This window comes from Heliangelus exortis, chromosome 13, assembly GCF_036169615.1.
Source record: "Heliangelus exortis chromosome 13, bHelExo1.hap1, whole genome shotgun sequence".
Lineage (NCBI taxonomy): Eukaryota > Metazoa > Chordata > Aves > Apodiformes > Trochilidae > Heliangelus > Heliangelus exortis.
In genome coordinates, this window is record NC_092434.1 from 6,228,711 (window position 1) to 6,248,070 (window position 19,360).

Below are 19,360 nucleotides of genomic sequence, written 5' to 3' on the forward strand. Positions count from 1 at the left end.
TATAAAAACCTTAGTGGGGTCAGGATTTTTTGGGAGGTGTTTTGTGTTGGTTTTTTTTTTCCTAGATTCATATACGCTCATGGAAGAAATATCTGAAATACCTGAAAATATCACACCAGTGTAAATCAGCTGTTTTTTTAAAAGCAAACATTGTAAAATATATATATTTTTTTCAACTTCAGTAATTACCAAGGCTACTGTGAAATCTGTTGCATGAAAATCTGAAAATGTGAGAAACTTGTCAAAATGGGAGAAGAGCTGCTATCAAACTAAAACTCAATATCTCACGCAGCATGGAAGAATGGCAAACTAATAGTGCAGTGCCCTGACAATGCATCAAAAACGATGTGAATATCCATTACAGAAGTAACTGCATGGCTTAGAATCATTGCTCAGCCCTCACTGACAACTGAGATGGCAAGCAAGAAATCAGAAAATACAGCATGCTCTTGCAATAAGATTTTGAAAAAAATGCGAGGGAAGCAAGAAAGGTCTTCAGTCTCTCAACATTCACCTAGTCCCAGAAGAGGGAAAAGGACAAGGAGCAAACACTAATTTCTTGATGGGAAGGGCTTGCCAAGTCACCCTCTGAAAATCCTCTTCAGCCTAGTGAATTAAACAGATTACTACAGCTGCTTTCTGGCACATTTTAAAAAGATCAGTTTCCTGAGGCATGGTTGGTGGTAGAAGGTATCAAAAGAGAAAAAGTCAAACTGTCCATGAAAGTGGTTTAGATGGTTTGTATGGGATCCTTGTGCATATACGAGTGGATTTGTGGGTGAGTGGTCTGTCAGGGCAATAATTTTTCTCAGTTCTTCAATGGTGCAAGAATTGAAACAGTAAAAATAAAACCACTGTAAAACATAGGAATAGACATCATCTTCAAACAATACCCAGAATTAAATTAAAAACCTGGGCCATAAACTGAAAACCCACCTTGAAAGTCCTTTTCTGTAGCTGAGTTTTCAGATTTTATGCATAAAGTGATTTTTAACCCAGAAACAGAGGTCCACTCGAAACAGAATAGTATGTTACACCTTTGCCCAAGAAAGCCTTAAAAAGAACCCGGATGTGCTGTGACTCACTTTCTTACTCTTCCAGTGGAAAGGGGTATCATTATTTTGACTCAAAGGACCAAATGATAATAAAGTACTTCTTTTCATATTGAAGAAGCTTTTTGAAAGCATTTCCTAATTACACAGCCTGCCTTCTAAAAGAGATGAAATGAATGACATTAAAACAATCCAGTGCTCACAGAAACATTTTTGTTTGAGGAACGAACAGGATATTTTTTTTTTCAGACTCTGAGTCCTTGGCAAGCCTTAAGTTCATTTCAGCTCATCACTCCTCAGTTCCTCCCCCAGATTTCCTGCCTGTTATTTTTCACTTACTCCAATCAAATTTAGATCCTAAACACTAGCACGAATGCAAAAGATTAATTGTGACTGGATCATCCTCACAGGATTCAGCAATATTTAAGGCAAACAAGAGTCAAAAAGTACACAGAAATTGTTAGTAATGGACATATTATATATGGTATATATACCAGTTAAACCTAACTCAGTGAAATAACCCTGTGAATAGTACAGTTATGCAATCTCAGTGAACACAAAACTGTGATACACTCAAGTATGAACAGGAAGATCAGGCAAGTGTTAAGCAGTGCAAGATAAATCAAAATCTGGTGGGGCTTTCGCATGTGTAATGCAAAGGGAATATGATCAGCATGTAATGGTGCAGCCAGATAAATTTCCCTGCAGTTCAAACCAGACTGCTGGAGCGTTTTGAGATTTATTTGAGAACCAGACTCTCATTTGGGATTCACTGCTCCACCAGTGATTCGTGGCATTTACTTTGTGCAATGGAGATTGCATTGTCCCCAAATTTCTTTACCAAATTTGGAAATTAATTTTCTTTACTGTTCCCAGCAGTAGAACATCATCTATGTGTTGCTGTCGGATGGAAGGCGATATTTAATACCTGGCCCTGCAAATTTTGTGTTGGCTAATAGGAATATGAAGAAACGGCTGATAATTAGAGTACAATCCCCATGGATCAGATATGTAGGAGAAACTGATATGGCTACAGCACCAGGCTACTATAATGATATTAAAAATTCACAGGTAAAGGGAGATAAGGTAATCGGGGAAGACTAGCAGGTGAGGCATAGTAGCATTTCCCTTCTCATATTTTGCCAGGATCTAAAGAAGTGGCAACTATGGAATGACAGCAAAATTACTGCATTACAGCCAGAGCTACCTTTTGCTAAGCAACCAAAAGAGGATAAGCACCCAGCCCTTAAAGAGTGTGCCTTCAAAGATTTTGTTGGCATTCATAGAAGCACAACTTTTGCTTTGGATTTCCACGTAGTCAAAAGGCTACAGGGCTGTTCCCTGAATCAAAACTGCACTATTCTTCTAAGTGGTTTCCCTGTATAGTGTATGATATCCACAACTCTAATCCAGCAGAGCTGTTTACAGAACATCTTTAGTTCTTCATTCAGCCCTGAGAGGGGAAAATGATATTTAAAACAAAGAATTTATGTAATGTAGCAAATAGATGAAAGAAAATGTGACGCTATGTCAGGTAGCAGAGATTCAGATAACTTTCTGTTTCTCAGTTTTAAAGACTATTCATAAATTTGGTTCTCCATGCACAACCTACAGTGAAATACAGATAGCACTTTGTTTTCCACTTAGTGTGTGTGCTGATATACCTTTAGAAAAATATTACTTTATTAACAAAAGCATGCATCTTGGAGCTGTATTTGTATAGTTCTAGGCCACAGAGTGCATAAGTTTTATATAAGTACAACACAAAAAGTTACTACAGTGAAGCAGAAGTTTATAACCTAATGCCAGAACATACCTTGCATACCAGCTTCAGAAATTAATGTAATATACATTGCAACCTCTTTTGGAACTAAAACTGTGTAGGTTACTTGCATGAGTTGAATGGTAGTATAAGGCTAGAGACAGGCATAACAGTAAATAGTAATAGTAGATTCACTAACGAATGATGGTTCTCATTTTGTATATGAGTGATGGAAAGCTTTATGATACCTAGCATCTCTGATGTAACTAATTTATTTACAAATATTTTCAAACCCTTTAGCTTTAAAAGGTGAGCACTAGAATGCAATAGATTTGTTTAAAAGATTACTAAAATTAATAAAATTTCTATATGTAAATTTATTGAAAAAGAAGTCATAAAAGGTTTTAAGATACTCTATTTTAAGGTTTCAAACTACAGAAAATCTATTTGGTAAACTACTTTATTACAATGCTAATGCATTGATTTACACCATGATTTAAGTTTAAAAGACTGTAGAGCGACTCAAGGGTCTCTTCACAAGAGAAACAGGAGATTCTCTTCAGAATTGCAATGATTTCCTTATTTCATTCTGCATTTACCTTATAATTCATAGTGACAATATGCACCAGGTAAGCCCTTTGGCCTCATTATTTTATTAGGGTAGATTTTATCAATTCCCAAACATCTGTTAAGTTAAAAAAATATTACTGGCTTATTTAAATAAGTTATGCTAAAGATGCCAGACAAAAGTTGGTGACCTTTGCCTAAAGCAGTTTTTTGACAGAATTTTCAGAATTCTTTACATTTTGTACATCAAATGGATGTGTCATCATGCAGTCAGAAGAGTGGTATCAAACTGCCACAACATGAGGAGGTAAACAACACATAAAGGCAAGTGGAGTTCTATTAAACATGTTTTAGCCACCTTTGATACTCATTTAATATAAGCAAATCCAGGTTGCAATACAAGCAGCTTCAAATATTTGATGAGAGGCATTCATTTGCTGATGGAGAATTCCAGCTGGCATTGTGTGACACCAGGCAGACAGTCTGTGCCCTATACAGCTCCCTTTAGAGCATCAAAATTCCATCCAGCCCAAACGGGCATTTGTGTCCAGAAGAAGGAATTTATTTTAATTTCTGCCAGACATAAGAATCCTTATTTCTACGAAACTGAGTTGCAGGTAATAGTTTTAATACAGATTAGGACAATACAACTGGAAGGTTAATCAGGTGTCCTTGACAAAAATTGACATCTTGTGACTTCCTTTATCTTAAATCCATCAGGCAACAACACGTTTCTTTTTACAATATCACAGGTTTCCCACAGCTGATGGTCAGGTGCAGTATTACCCCTGTCTACAGCGCTGCACACTTGGGATCCATTTTGACTGCCTGAATACAGATGTAGGTATTTTGAATCATTTAGTGTTTCTGTCCAACTTCTAAGCAAAATTCTGTGTTATTGCTAATTTTTTTTTTTTTTTTTTTTTTTTTTTTTAAACCTATGGCCATTTCTCTCCTTCCTGTATTTTTTTGCCCTCACAATAGTTAGAGTATCTGTCAGGGGTGTATTTTTTTTTGGCTTCCCATGGTTATTTCTGTTCCTTAAGCTCTTTAGGTTTACTTTTACTACTGCAGGTATCGGGTACACTACCACTTAGGCTTCCTAGTCCCATTTCTCAAAGATTCAGACAGGGTCCTTTTCCATCAACCGCAGCACCATGGGAAGCACAATTATCTTTCCTTCATTGATCCTCTCCTGGCAGCACAATAGAGCCTTAAGTTTTCAATAGTCAAAATATAAGGCCTTAGCACTCCAGTCTCACATGTAGGAATAAGTTTTTCGCATAAGAGATCTGTGGTAAGAATTTTAATTTGCCAGTAAGGCAGCACAAAGCCGAAGTTCAGATCAGAACAATCAAGGCATCTTAACCAACAAATGACTATGTTATCCTTGTCTGCATAACTTTGCTACATACTATTTCCAATAAATATCCACTATATTGTACATGAACTTAATTTCAAATAACCTTGGATAAGGAAGGCAACATTCTCATGTTTCTGATGGAAAGGAACCAGGACTTCTTGCCATAACTACTATTATTCTTCAGTGGATTATTCATTTCTGTAAGGTTGCTCCATATACCCAAAACATTAAAATTAAAAAGCAGTTCTCCACTTCACTGAGAGATGAAGAGGGACTGAGGCTGTAACCAGACACACTACTGTGGCAGTAGTTAAGATCACGCTTGCAGTGCACACAGCGAAGTGCCACTTGCCTGCCCTGGCTGGACTCCATTGCCTCTCTTATCTGCCAGCATAACTGTGTGTGTAGTCACTCCCTAACCCAGTTCTGTCAAAATGATCTTGTTAACTTAAACGCTTTTAATAGTAAGGTGTTTTTTAAACCAAATCAATCTGACAGTGCTGGGTTAGGCCATTGTTCATGCTATTCTTTCACTAAGAATAATTTTAAGAGTTTTCCCCGCCCCTCACCCCACGACATACAACCTGCATGTTCACAATAATTCTTTCTCCTTTCCCATTTGCTATTGGCAAGGCAACACTGTAAGGACAGATCAGTGAAATGTGGCTTTAAAAGAAACTGCAACAAAACCCTTCCTCAGGAAATCTTTTGCTTCAAGTTTATAACCCAGATCTTTGCACTGATGTAGTTTACAGAACTGCTGCACAAGCTGTCGTATCAGCACAACTAAGGAACCCACGAAGTACAGGACAACACCAGAAACTCTTGCAAACAGCTGTGCTGCCAAAGAGCATATGCAGCTTGACTCTATGCTTTAGAGAGCATTTAAATAGTTGAATCAACAAAACAGTGAAGGATAACTTCTGGAAAAAAGAACAAACAATTAGGGACAGTAAAACTACTGAAATGAAACCAACGGACTCCTAGTGTATATAATCTTGGCTGTCTGATGCAGCTCCATTCATTGATGCTGGCAGATTTTAGGGATGGAAACCTCTGCCATTGTCTCAGCTGCAGCCAGGCTGCAGTCAGGTGTGCTGTTCTGAAAGCTGTGTCTGACAGGAGGGGAACTCCCAGTGATCCTGACCATGAGAAGCACAGCAGAGGAGCTGAAAAAAACCAGCAAGCCAACAGCCTGACTTCAGGCCATGGATGTTCTAGGCACAGGGCCAAATCATAATTGTACTTTGTAGCTGTTCTAAATTTCACTGACTAACAATGATTTTAAGGGACTGCTATGTCACCTGGACTTAACAGGAATGTGGAAAAACATTATCAACACAATCTTTCCTTTGTCCAAGCACCTGAAATTTCAGAGGAAAATGAGCTGGGAAATGTTATACTAACTCTGCTGTAGCAGCAGGGTGACATACACTTGAAGTACACTTTGTGCTGTCGGAGATGTGCGGGAAAGGATCCTGCCAAAACAAGTGCAAATCAATTGCCTAAGTCTGGTTTGATATATTACGTGTGTGACACTTTTCTTAAGGCTTCTTGGAAAATCAAAAGGCAGCTACCTAAATAATTACTTATTTCAGCAACAATGGTAGCAGACATAACCTCTCTCTTTCTTTCTGGTCTTAGATGTTCATCCCACACGCATAGAGTGTGTTAAGATATGACACCTTATTTTTTACATCTAGTCATACATTTCTGCTCTTTATAGCTAAAGACATCAGAAAAGATCTTTAGATTATCAAGTTATTACTGTGTCAAATGCTAAGGGACTGCTCTAAGCAGTGTCTGTGGGCCCCTGCACTGGGCATATAGCTGATGGAAACCATATCCTTTCATTGAGGCAATATAAATATGCAAAAATATACATGCCAGTACAGAAATGCAAGAGTTTATTCAATATTTAGATGTTTAATATTTATTAGTGGATTTATTATTATCTATAACACTATTGTTAGCAAAAACATGTTACTCCATTTTTAGGGGTCTCTGTGAAGGACAAGGAAGAAGGGATTAGATAAGCTTTTCTATGATAAATTCTTCTTCTTTTCCCTACTCCTTTGCTCTAACTAGGAAACATACTGACTGGTGGTATTTTAACATATCAGCCATGTCTATTTTATGTCACTGACCACCTAAATGCAAATACGTATTTTTAAATATTAAAAAAGAAAAACACTTTTGTTGCTCTTAAATAGTGAAATAAACACAAGACAACTTTAAAGCTGCCCAGGCCACAGTACTCAGTACGTAAAGTTGTCAGGTTTTCCAGAAGAATTTGCTACTTTAGAGAACCAGAGGGCATGTAAAAAAAACCCACCAAGTGTGTTGTTAGCACTTCCAAAGTATTTTTCTGTTTCTTTTATTATTACTTGTACTTGTAATGCTCAGGAATTGCAGTCACAAATCCAGCAGTGCTAGACATTATACAGATATTTGACTAATAGGCAGTATGTGCTCCACAGTTTTCAGATGAACATAACTTGACTGCATTTCCTCTCCAGTGAAATTAATATCTAAAACATTTTAGTGTTGTGGGGGTTTTTTTGTTGCTGTTTTTGTGTTGGTTTATTTTTGGTGTTTTTTTCATGACAGCTGATACTAAAAGAATGGGGATTAAAATGACAATACAGCTATTTTAGATCTACATTAGAACAAAAGGTTTTTTCAAACTTCACTTTCAATCTCCTATACTTGGGAAAAAAAAGTTTTGTTTACAGGAGCCAGATACTCCACTGATGTGTGTCAAAATATCAGCTCCCAGTGTTCTGCTGAGAATCTCATGATGCAGGCTCAAAACGGAGAAGGAAGAAAGTCAAAATCTGTTTGAGCAACCAAGGTGTTCCAGAAACTTAAACATGGAATAAATAGGTACATCTGCATTGTTTGCATTCTACAGAAAGAACAAATGAACAAAAGTAATTTTTATTCTTTACAGATCACTGATTAAAGCAATTCGCCTTTGATTAAAATAGAACTACACTACATATAGATTTAATAGCTGCAGCTCATGCCAACCTCATCTCTGAAACCCATGCTCATTTTTACAAGGGTGCATTACATAATTTGAAGACCTATGTCACTTGTAAAAGAGAGAGAGGAAAAAAAACAAGTTGTGCACAACACAAAGAGAGCTCATAAAAAGGCAAACAGATTGGCCTGCAACTGAGAATTAGGTGTTAACCATGCTCTGCCTAGGGCATCGTTTATGATGAGAGTTTCAGCAGCTGGGATGTGCTTATCCTGTACTTGCTGAAAAATGCTTTAAATATTAATGGACAACATAAATATCTTGCTTCCTGGGCTGCTTTTCCAGTAGGTTTTTTTTTTGGTTTTTTTTTTTTTTTTTTTTTTTGATATACAACAGAGCTTTCATTTTCATTGGTTTTCTTTAAAGATTATTAGGTATTCTCTACATTCTTGAACAAAATACTGATTATAGAAAATCTCAAGTTTTCCTGACATATTCTGATAAAACTAAGCATATAAAATTATGACTAGTAGTGATGATTTACTGAAAGTTATATAAACTTTTCAGCCTTATGCATAAATGTTTTTTTTTTTCTTTATAAAGGAAAAATTTGACCTTAACTAGACTTTTCTAACTACATGCAGTACTGCTGCAGTAAACCAGCTCAAATTTATTTTGCTGAAACATACTAAATTAGAGGTGTGGGTCTTAAATTTTGTATCACTGAATGTGATACCAGTTTTGCCATCAACTTAAACAAGTTTGGAAAAATTAGGGTCCTCAAACATGAAAATTCTATCTTCGTGGCTGCCAGGATGAGATTTTCATTGTGGCAGGTTATTTTTTTAGTTGTTTTAGTTTAGCTTTTGGTAACACGTAAAAAGCAAAGCCCACAGACCAGAATACAGAACTCGGTCCAAATTTCAGCAACGCTAAGAACTTTGTTCTGATGATCTGTTACTAAAAAGGCAATCATAGCAGTTACATTTACTCCATGAGAGATTCACATCCAAAGTGTTCTCAATTGCAAAACTCAACTAATGAATTGCACTACCTCTGAATACAGCTCATTTGCATTAGTATTCAGGGGCTTCAATATGATTTTTATATATATATAAATCCTATAAAAATATACACATGTATATGATTACGATAATCAGTGACTGCAAAGGAAATGGATTTAAATGGTTATTCAAATCCCTCAATTAGGCTGAGCATTGCTTCCCAGAAGTAAGCTATTTCAATTGAATGTACACCAAATTAGAAAGTCAAAACTGTGGACTAATGAGTGCCAAGATTGACTGCTTTCATAATGTTTTGAACTCCCATGTCCACATTCAGTATGAGTGAGACACATTGATACACACCTTTCTGAGCTTGCCTATGACTTATGCACTGCAGGGTACAGTAGACACTTCTCATGGAAGGTTCTACTTATTCATAAAGGGCTGGTTAATGTTACTAGTTTCAAATCCAAGCCAAGGTGCTGATCATTCTCAATTTCCAATTATTTTCACAAGACACATCATGCTCAACACCTTGGAAAATCAATTCTCAGTCTGACCATTGCAACTCACAGATAAAGACAACTTTCATGGCCAAGGCAGGTAGAAATCAGTCTCTTGCCTGGAGTCAGATACTTCAAACGTCACGTGTTGGTAACTGAACAGGTTCAGAACTCATCTTTTCTTTCCACTTACCACTTCAAATACCATCAGTACACAACGTTTTTGGAAACAAAATTTTATTAACAAAGTCAAAATGTCACTATGTTGACGTTATTTAATTGGTCAACAAAATGAGGAACAGAATGAACAGATTTGAGAACAAATGGGTCTATCTAATGGGGCAGAATAAAAATATAAACACAAATCAGAAATCTCAGATCTGAATCTGAAATAGATTGATCTATTTCTATCATCTATTGCTCAAACAGTTATGTTCAGGAAGCTATAAAGTGAGCCACCTTTTCTGTGGCAACAACACTAAGAAAAATGTTGAGTTTCCATCATCTAATTTAATTCTATTGATGTGATCTTATGGTAGCAATGATGCTTAAAATGCTTCAAGCTCAAAATGCCTTAGCGTTTCTCTCCTACTGTAAGAATTCTGTTTGTATTATTTTAAACTCATAGTTGAAAGACTCCTGTGATACAGCTATAGTGTATACCTTAAGCATGCAATTGTCAGTATTAATAGTACATCAAAAAGATTAGGTTCTAATAATATAGAAATGGAAAGCAGAGTAGAACCAGAACTCTGCTAAGATATACAGTATCCTATGGTTATTGGAAATGCTATAAAAGTACCTGTTTATACTATGCAGCATGAGCAGCAGCTTTCTGTTAGAGAGCATACATAATCAGAGATTTGCAGCACCAAGAGCTTAAAATACACATTGGTATTTCATTTTTGTTCATAAACTTAGAGGTCAGTGCTTTTTTCCCCTGAAAGTCTCTCAAGTTTTGCAAATGAAATTGTCTGTATGTATCAGGGGTCAAGTGGGTGGGTTCCAGGCCCTTAATTTCACTAAGTGGCTGAAAAAGCCCAGGATAAATCCAGCAGGGCACTTAGGTCTTCTAAGATTTTAAAAGATGAAATCTACAACTGTGAGAAGAAACAGAAAGAAAACTCAAAGTCCCTCAAGGGGTAGAAAATATAACTCTATATCCATGGCTGATTGGGTGTTCTTACTTGTAATAGTTCTGCACGCTAAATTAGGGAGTAAAAGTTTATTTTTTTCTGGAGAAGACGGTGTAGCATATGCTAACAGCAATACAAAAAAACAATTGTCCAGGGACCAACCAATTTATTTGATAAAGATGCAATATTATTGGGAAAATTCTGAAGATTACAAATGACAAATAAAGTTAATTGACACCCCACACTGTGGGACTACTTCCCCCTTTACGACTTTGTTTTGGACTTCAGTAGCAGGACCTGACTGGAATGAGTGAAGCATACTGAAAAAGCAGTGAGCAGCTTCATCTAAGGTGGATTCTCTCTCATTTCACAGAGATGAAAATTTTTTCCTTTTCCTAAATGAAAGGTTTAAAAAGAGTTGACGTCCTGTAGAGGGGTACTTCTTAAAACCAGCTACATTTGTTAAGTAGCCACACATACTTTCGATTGATTTTTAAAATATTGATGGAAATGCCCAAAGTTAGTCTCCTGGATAGCAGCCTGCCCAGTTAAACTGCTCACCCTGTATAACTAAGAACAAACTTTCATTAAATACTTCAACCTCTGAAGATACTGAAGGCCCTCAGCTTACAACTATGCAAGTTCTTTACAGGCAGAATGCAACTTTTTTTAAAAAAGAATGGAAAATTAGTAAGTATCAACTCTCAGAGGAAGCTAGCAGAAAGCTGTGCTCATTCTGCATGCAATAAGGTAGAACTCCAAGGCTGAATGGATGAATATGTCCTAATAACCACTTCCCTTCCTAGGGTTTTTCTGTTACAAACTGTCATACAATTAGGCTGGGAGGTAACACTACAGAGACCATTTGGTTTCTGATGTTATATCTTATCACATTTTATGGGTGTGAAATGATAATTTCATATGTATGCAAAATAGCAACTTCTAGTTGCTTTATCATTTAAGACTGGTAAAATGCACACTACAGTAATCTTTCAGTCTTTTGAATGTATATATTAGTTACCTATATTTATTGAGAAGCCTTTTTTGAAGTCTCTTATTATTCATAATAGACTGAATGTAAAGGAATAATATCATCCATACAAAAGTACTGCATATTTCACTTTATCCTTATTGCAGAGAAACTCTTGAAGACTTTCCAAAAGAGGATGAGTGAAGTTAAGAGGATTCTTTATCTATAGGTTTAGTAGTTATCATCTCTATTCTTTAATTGAAACAGGAGTAGCTGTTAGCTCCTCTTCTACACGGTAGATTTGAAACAATAAAGAGTTATTGCACATTGCTATTTTAAAATCAGCACCCCTGAAAAAACATCTGACTGATACCCGGAGACAGAAATAGAACCATTTGTGCATTGAGGTGGCTCTTTAGAAGCATCGTCCTTTAGGAAAGTTTACAAGTATTTAATCCTACTTTCAGAGGAAAGAAAAACAGAATCATTTGCATGAAACAGAGCCTGTGTGTTTGTGCCTGTCTGAAAGAAGAGGGAGGGAGAAGCACGGGTATGGAGTTTGATACCTGTTGGCAACACGAGCAGGTTTGTGTAACACTGTTATGTGCCAGGTTGGATTGATTCCACTCTATTTAGTCTGGTACTAAACGCAAACTGTTTGAATTGAGACAGATTCAGGACATGACCGAACATCAACGAACTACAAAGGAATTCCTGACAATGTTAAGTGGTGTCACCTTCATGGCGGTAGGCAGTGTCTAAATAAGGATTTGGATTAATCTCTCCCATAATATCCACATAGAAACTGCCATAGGCTTTCTGTGCTTAAGCTTTGCAGTGCCTCCCAGGCTCCCCAGCCAAGCACCATACACAGGTCTGATGCTGTCTAGCAGGGATGCTGTCTCACAGCTCAGGGCTCCCAATTGGGATGCTGCTATCCAGCAGATATTGTAGCCAAGCAAAATCTAAGGACGTGTTGCTCCTCTCTCAAAGAGGAGATGATGCCTTTAGTGCAACAACCAGCTTCATGGGTGAACAGACACCTGCATTTCTTCCCTGGGAGCCTTGGCAGTGATGCATCTAATGAAGAACTGGAGCTATGGGGCTTTCTCCCTGTCCAAAGTTTTAGCTGGATGCATTTTCTATTTAGTCAACCAAAGAAAGGGAAAGAAAACAACTTGTGGGATGGGAATGGCTTCTGGCTAGTTAAAGCTAAAGATTCACTCCCATCTCAGCTTTTAAGAAGAGCAGCAGTATTTCTGGGATGCTTTCTCCTCTAAAAGTACAAGAGGAAGCTATCATACCATTCCTAAATCTTTATCTAGGGGGTGCAAAGCTTTCGGGGGAGAGGTGGTGGTGCTAAATCAGGGGGATTTCCCCCCCCCCTCATGGTTATTCAAGTCTCCTCCTCCCTCATTTACATATCTGGCTGGTGGGTGATTTTTATTCTCAGCACGAAAACTGCCATCTATTTCAATGCATGAACGCAGCCCTGCATCTATTCAACACAGAGAAATAGCCCAGAGATTTATTGTACTAAAGAAGAAAACAAGGAGAAGAAATGGGTTTTGATGGAAGCAACCTTCCTGTGATTCAAAGTCCTCCTGATTCTTTAAAGGGGGAGGGGGAGAGAGGGGGGTGGAAGGAGGGAAGAAAAAACAAAACCCTAAAAAACATCACAGGAGGCGAAATAGCTACAAACACTCCTCCTCTGGAGGGAATAAAAATAATCCTAACTAGAATCCCATGACACTTCGATTATCAGGAATTTAAAAATATCTGACTTGATGAGCCACCACAGTTCAGTGTAATACTGTACCTATTAACGAGGAAGGCACTTGCACAGTGCACCTTGCACGGACAGACACTAAGTCAAAAAGAAATCTACAGAGAGACAGCCCTCTGCCAGCAAGACATAAATAACATTAATAAAATGAATACTCACTCTTTAAAGGACCAGGGAAATCGCTTGCTGACAGCCACTTCACACACGGTTTGAAAGGGTGAGGTAAAAAACCATTACCCAGTCCCTCTGAACAGGCAGGATTCTCCAGATTTTCTTTTCATGCTTTTTGAGGCTGCCGATGCTGGAGGAGATGCTGGTTACTTGGCTTCTCGGGTTTCTGTGCCTGCATGCTAAAGTGCAGTTATTAATTTCTCCCTTTGCACAAGCCAGCGGCAGCAGCAGGTCTCCAGGAAAGCAGGGATATTCCAAATAAATCCACTAATTCCGGGTCTGAGCGCTCCAACGTGCCTGCCTGCCAAATGTAACTGTGAAGTGATGTGGAAAAGTGAGCTGGGAGCCTCCCCTGACAGCTCTTATTGGGCTGATCTCGGAGGCAGGTCTAGCGCTTGGAAATTCATGTAAGCAGTTTTGGGTGGTGGTTTTCCTCCCTCCCTCTCTTTCGCACCCCCTCCTCACCGCGCCTTTAACCCGGTAAGCACACAACTTTTCCACAAAGCGTGGAGCTAGCCCTTTCCCGGAGCCGCCGCAGGCGCCCGCACCGCCAACTCCGAGCCCGGGCATTTCCCTCAGGCCGGGCGGGAAGGGCGCGCGGGGTGGGCGCTGAGGCGGCACCCGCCAGGGGGGGAGATGGGGAAGAAGGGAGGGTGTGGGTGGGTGGGCTCTGAGGCGCTGGGCCACCGGGGAGGCGCCGGCCGGGGCCGGGGTCGGCGGAGCGGTACGGCTGAGCTGGACATGCCCGGAGCGGCGGGAGGAAGGAAGGGAGGGAGGGAAGGAAACCAGCCGTCAAGCGCCGCGGAGGCAGAGGGCGCGGGAGGAGGAGGCGGCGGAGCCCCCCGTACCCTGAGGCGATGCCCGGGAAGGAGAGGAGAGGAGAGCGGGGCCGCCGCGAGACGGGCGCTGAGGGGCGAGATCGGGGGTGCGGCGCGTGCGGGCGGCGGGAAGAGGCAAAGCCCGGAGAGGGCGGCGGGGCGGGAGGCAGCGGCTCCGCTCCCTGACAAGAGCCTGCGGAGAGACAGGTGGGCGCTCCGGGGACAGGAAGGGCAGCCCTTAAAATCCCTCTATCTAAACAAACCCCGAAGAACTGCAGACATTTACATTTCATCCTGTACTGTTTTAAAGCTAAGAGCGGTAAGCCAATCATAAGCAGGAGCCTGAACCAGCCCGAACCCACAGAGCCAAGACCTTCACACAGCAAGGGATGGCTGAAGGGCAGCCGCGGTACAGTAAGTTGCTGACCATCGCCCAGTTCCCAAATCCTCTTTGTGACTGACAGTGGTGTCCTGACTGGCACCCTGCACAGCCCCAGCTTGTGAAGAGCTGAAAAGAGGCTGAAGGACCCCAAGCACTGAGTATCCTCAGCTGCCTTTGACTTTAAAGAGCTGAAGGTTGCTCATCCCTTCCGAGGGCTCAGCACGGGCTGACAGCAAAGTGCCGATGCCGAGGGCTGAGGAAGACCCCGGCCAGCCCCATGAGAGAGGTCAAAGCAACCCCTTTGACCACCTTCCTCATCAGTTCAGTGCATTAGGCTTTCTTCCCTTTTATTATCTATTAGGGGATTAAAGGTATTAAATATAATACATACATACATCATAGCTCTGTTACCACCGCCTACATTTCTCCCCCAAGTTTAATGTTTACCAGTAGAGAAGGAATAAGTATTGTTCTTGGAGGACGAGGTATAGACATGGTCAGGTACAGATGAAGACTCCTTAAATGGAGGACTGATACAACACTGAGATAGTACTGTTGTGGAAGCTTAAGTGCACTCGGTTCCACCCTCCTAATCCAACCTTCCTTGACCGGTATTATGTTGTGTTTAAGATGAGCATACAGTGTGCTTCTGTATTATTAAAGCTGTTTTGTTGCTCAACTTTATTTTTAAAGGGCTGGTCATCTTAAACTCATTGATAAAATCTAGAAACCTTTTAACCTTAAGCAAAAATTGATTGTGCTGTTGAAGATTTATCCAGGACTACAGAAAGTGGACCATAATATTCCTCTATATAATCAAAATGCCAGGTAATTTAGTTTCATGATGGTTAATCTTTTTTCAGGCTGCTATGATGCGTGTGTGCATGCGAGTAAGACAGTGAACAAGAGAAATGGAGAGAACTGTATTTGGAGCTCATAGCTGCTTCACGTTTTTTTTTTTTTTTTCCACTAAATGCAAATCATTGCACAAAACAGGTGCACTTCTTGCAGAAATACTCATTCTGAAAGTCTCCAAGTCATCACAGTGTAGCCAAATGTAACAAAACGTAACCAATATGACATTTTTCAAGCACAATGAAGAAAAATGTATCTATTTCTTTGCTTTCCTCAGCCCAAACATTTACTTTACAAGCTGTGAACCTAACCCTAACCCTAACCCAACAGATAACATCAGAAATGTGGCTTCCCATTACCTGGTGTTCCACTAAGGCAAAGGGTATTTTTTTCTCACCTATGCTTCCATCAACTGAACAACATATTGAGAATACAGATGCTGTCACAAGGAAACCTGATGCTGTAATGCCTGCTTTTATTCCTGGTAATTAATGACAGTTTTCAAACTTCTTTTTAATGTTTCAATAAAAGCAGCTGCACACCTTGTGTGCAGCTAACAAAAAAAACCCTAATTTCTACTAACAACACTAGAACTGATTTCTACTAATATTACCTGATGGAAGCAGCTAAGAACAAAAATTCTCACTATTAAGAATGGTTTAGATTCCTTGTGTCTGTGCTTTAAACAGACAGTACAGTTGTGTGTGAGGAGAAAGTTGATAATAGAGGTTGTATCTCTAAGTATAGCTCAAAAGTTTTTGGTTTTATTTCAACCTTTGACTTTTGCCATTTGTTCTATGTGACCTTTGTTGCAGCTGGAAATTACAGGGGCAAATGCTATGCTCTTTCATCCTCAAGTTGTAGGAGCTGGTGGTGTCTTGTTAAAATGGATGTCATCCATGGATTCCCCTGCTACAAAGCCTTTCTGATGATGGAGTAAGTCTTGACAGAAGTATATAGATTAACATTTGATTTAAACATTATCTTGGAATAGCAAAGGAACAGTTACAACTTTCTGCATCCTATCCAAAATAGATGATTTAAAAATATTTATAGTGGTGATACAGATATGCACATAACACATAGGACTGATAAGTATGGTGTCTAAAAATTCTTTCATCTTAAACATTGTAAACAAAATAGTAAGATAAAGTTACTTCCTCTGTCTCCTAAAGAGTAATTTCAATTTTTAAGCTGTGAATACAACTGAAACAGCTTCAAGATTTTTAGTTTAATATCTGTAGTACAGAAAAAACCCACAAACCTTCAAAATGAATGAAAGCATACTGGAATTTTTAATATTAAACCTTTGTATCAGAAAAACTAATAATTCTGAAGCTTCAAAAAGTACATAGGTTTGGAGCATATTTGGGGCTTCCCCCCATTTTTGGCATCTTTTTACTATGGTTTTTTTTTGTTTGTTTTTTGTTTCTTTTTATGGCGTGACTTTTGTTTGGTTTTTTGTGGTTTTTGTTGTTTTGTTTCTTTTTTTAAAATGTAGTTTGTTGTTTTTGTTTTCTTTTGTTGGTTTGGGTTTTTGACTGATTGTGATTGATGGGGAAGGGGATTAAGCTCTGTTTGTTAGAGAACCTAGAAATTTTCTTCTGTATTACTTTGCTTTTATGACTAAGAAGGATTAAAACCCCAATTTGACTTCAAATTCATATACAGGAAGGAAATATCTGTCATCTGAAAAAGAAAGGCATAATGGAATACATGCATCTTTTCACTTTTTTTTTTTAAATAGCTGTTGATTATCATATAATTCTTTGTCTTTCAGCACAACAGAGCAGTGCAATAAGCTGTCTCTGAAGACTTAGACCTTCCTGCTTAAAATTATTCAATAGAAGTTACTTTAAATGAGCTCTTAAGGGGAAACTCGTTCACAGCACAGCTTTACAAGGGCTGCTGCTGATGTAAGTATTCAGCGTCATCTCATTTAAATAACAATCCAAAAGTCAGGAACTTGAAAGGGGTGGGGAGGAGAGTGAAGGGAAGTAACGCCTGTGTTAATTCCTCATAAGCAGTTTTTACTCCATTAGATCACGTAGTTATGATATATTTCTCTCAAAGTATAAGGAGGTGATTTCAGTTTTTAAAAGACAATGCAGGGCCTGATCTACAATTAACTGGGATTACTGAGTGTGAATTACTTGACTAAGATAAATTACTTTACTACAAGCAACTTCTGCTTACAGGGATTGCCACTAGGCATGCAAAGTAATATTAATATAAAATATTAATATAACATTTAATAATAATAATTAATAGTAATATAAAATTATTAACTGATCTGAAAGTTACTAGAGCAGGTTTACAGAATAGTGGTGCATTCTACTGTTATTCTGTGAAAACTTTAAACAGTTTAATGGTATTTTCTCAGGCAATATCCAAATTCTCTTACTAGTTTGTAACTTTTGCTCAAGCTACACAAGGGATTATTCCTAAATTTAATTTGCTTTGGAAGACTAGAATTCACATTCCATAAACCAAGAAACAACAAGGTAAGACAAGAACATTTCAAAATAAAATACCTGTTTTTATCAGTTCGCTGTGCCAGTGCAGAGACATAACCACCCTTAGGACACAGGTTCTTTTCCTGCAACCTTTAAAATATGTTTGCATATGGTTATAGTGAAAAATCATGATCCCCATGTTTGGGAAGTCACTGCAGACATCTGTAACTTTTTAAAGTTTTACATAATGCTTACACAATTGATACTACAGAGTAAAGCAAAGGAATTATACAAATGGGCCATGAAATAGAACAATATGGTTTGGGATAGGTATATTTTTTTACACTAACAAATTCATCATTTCATTTTAACAGGGAAAGTAAGGAACACAAAAGAACTTACGTAAGGAATTTGTGAGGGAATGACAGATCTCTTTAGAGAGAACAGAACTAGTTAAAATCCATTATCCAACACTGGAATAAAAGCTTGAAAAACTGCACTGAAGAGAGAACAGACCATAAAGCAGCAGCATCCATAAGTGATAAAAATTATTTTGAAATCACCAAAAATTATTTGCTTTCCAGTCTGGCTTTTTGTGAAAGACATCTAATCAAAGTCAATTCCCTTGTTACTTGATAGATGAGAAGAAATAAATGCCTTGATTTTGACTAGGTCACTTTTGCTTTGATTGGACAGAAACATTCTTGTAACCATACAAATGCCATGTCAAGCCCATGGACTATCAAACAAACAAAGGCTTTACCCAAGAGCAGTCCTGGGCTTTTGGGTCCTTGACAAATCCTCTTCCTGTCCCAGATTACTCCATCTAGCAAAATAAAACATAACTAGTTCCAAGTCTCATCACTCTCTAGATATTTTAAAATATAAGCCACCCAGCTACTAATTTCTGTACTGTATGCACCAATGATGTTATGGAGTGCAGAAAACCAACAACACACCATCAGCTTTTATTATTCCTTAGATACTGTTTGCAATTTGATTAGTTGCTGTCAGGCTGACTATTAGAAAAACAAATATTTCTTCTGTACATCACACAAAGATAAAGACAAAAGAATTATATCAAGCAAGGCAATTTACCTTTTTTTCTACATTACTGTTCTGGATACAGTTTAAAAAGTTAGTCTTTTGCTTTTAGTTTGCTGTATGCCTTGTGAATATAGGTAACTGAAGTGGTTTCAGTAGCCCGTGCAAATATTGTTTGCTCTACCTCAAGTGCCCTCTAGTGTGCAGTAATTAAGCAGGTTAAAATAACTCTTTTTCCCTTTTCCTAACAGCCATTCTTCTGAACCCCAAAGTAACAAGTAAGACTGCTTTTCTTCTTTTCTCAGAGGAAAGAGAAATTCAATGTTCACTGCATTAACTGTGTGGATATAAATGAATTATCTCCTCTATGAAAAATCAAATCACGACCTTTGCTTTTAAGATTTTACTCTCAGAAGTATTAGTGTTAAATAAGCCAAATAATTCTTCTGGACATTGTGCAAATGTTGCTGAGATACAAACAATCTTCAATGTTATCAGAATTAAA

General features: G+C 38.4%; 1 protein-coding gene across 2 annotated transcripts in view; it reads right to left on the bottom strand.

Moving 5' to 3' along the window:
- Positions 1-13,649, bottom strand: part of CDH8 (cadherin 8) — a 141,097-nt gene extending 127,448 nt beyond the window's left edge. Inside the window, exon 1 of one of the 2 annotated variants that reach the window (XM_071756671.1) lies at positions 13,289-13,649. The gene's annotated coding sequence lies outside the window, so the exon portion shown is untranslated. The remainder of the gene's footprint in view (positions 1-13,288) is intronic. The other variant, XM_071756672.1, reaches the window with a different exon arrangement.
- Positions 13,650-19,360: the final 5,711 nt, after the last annotated feature.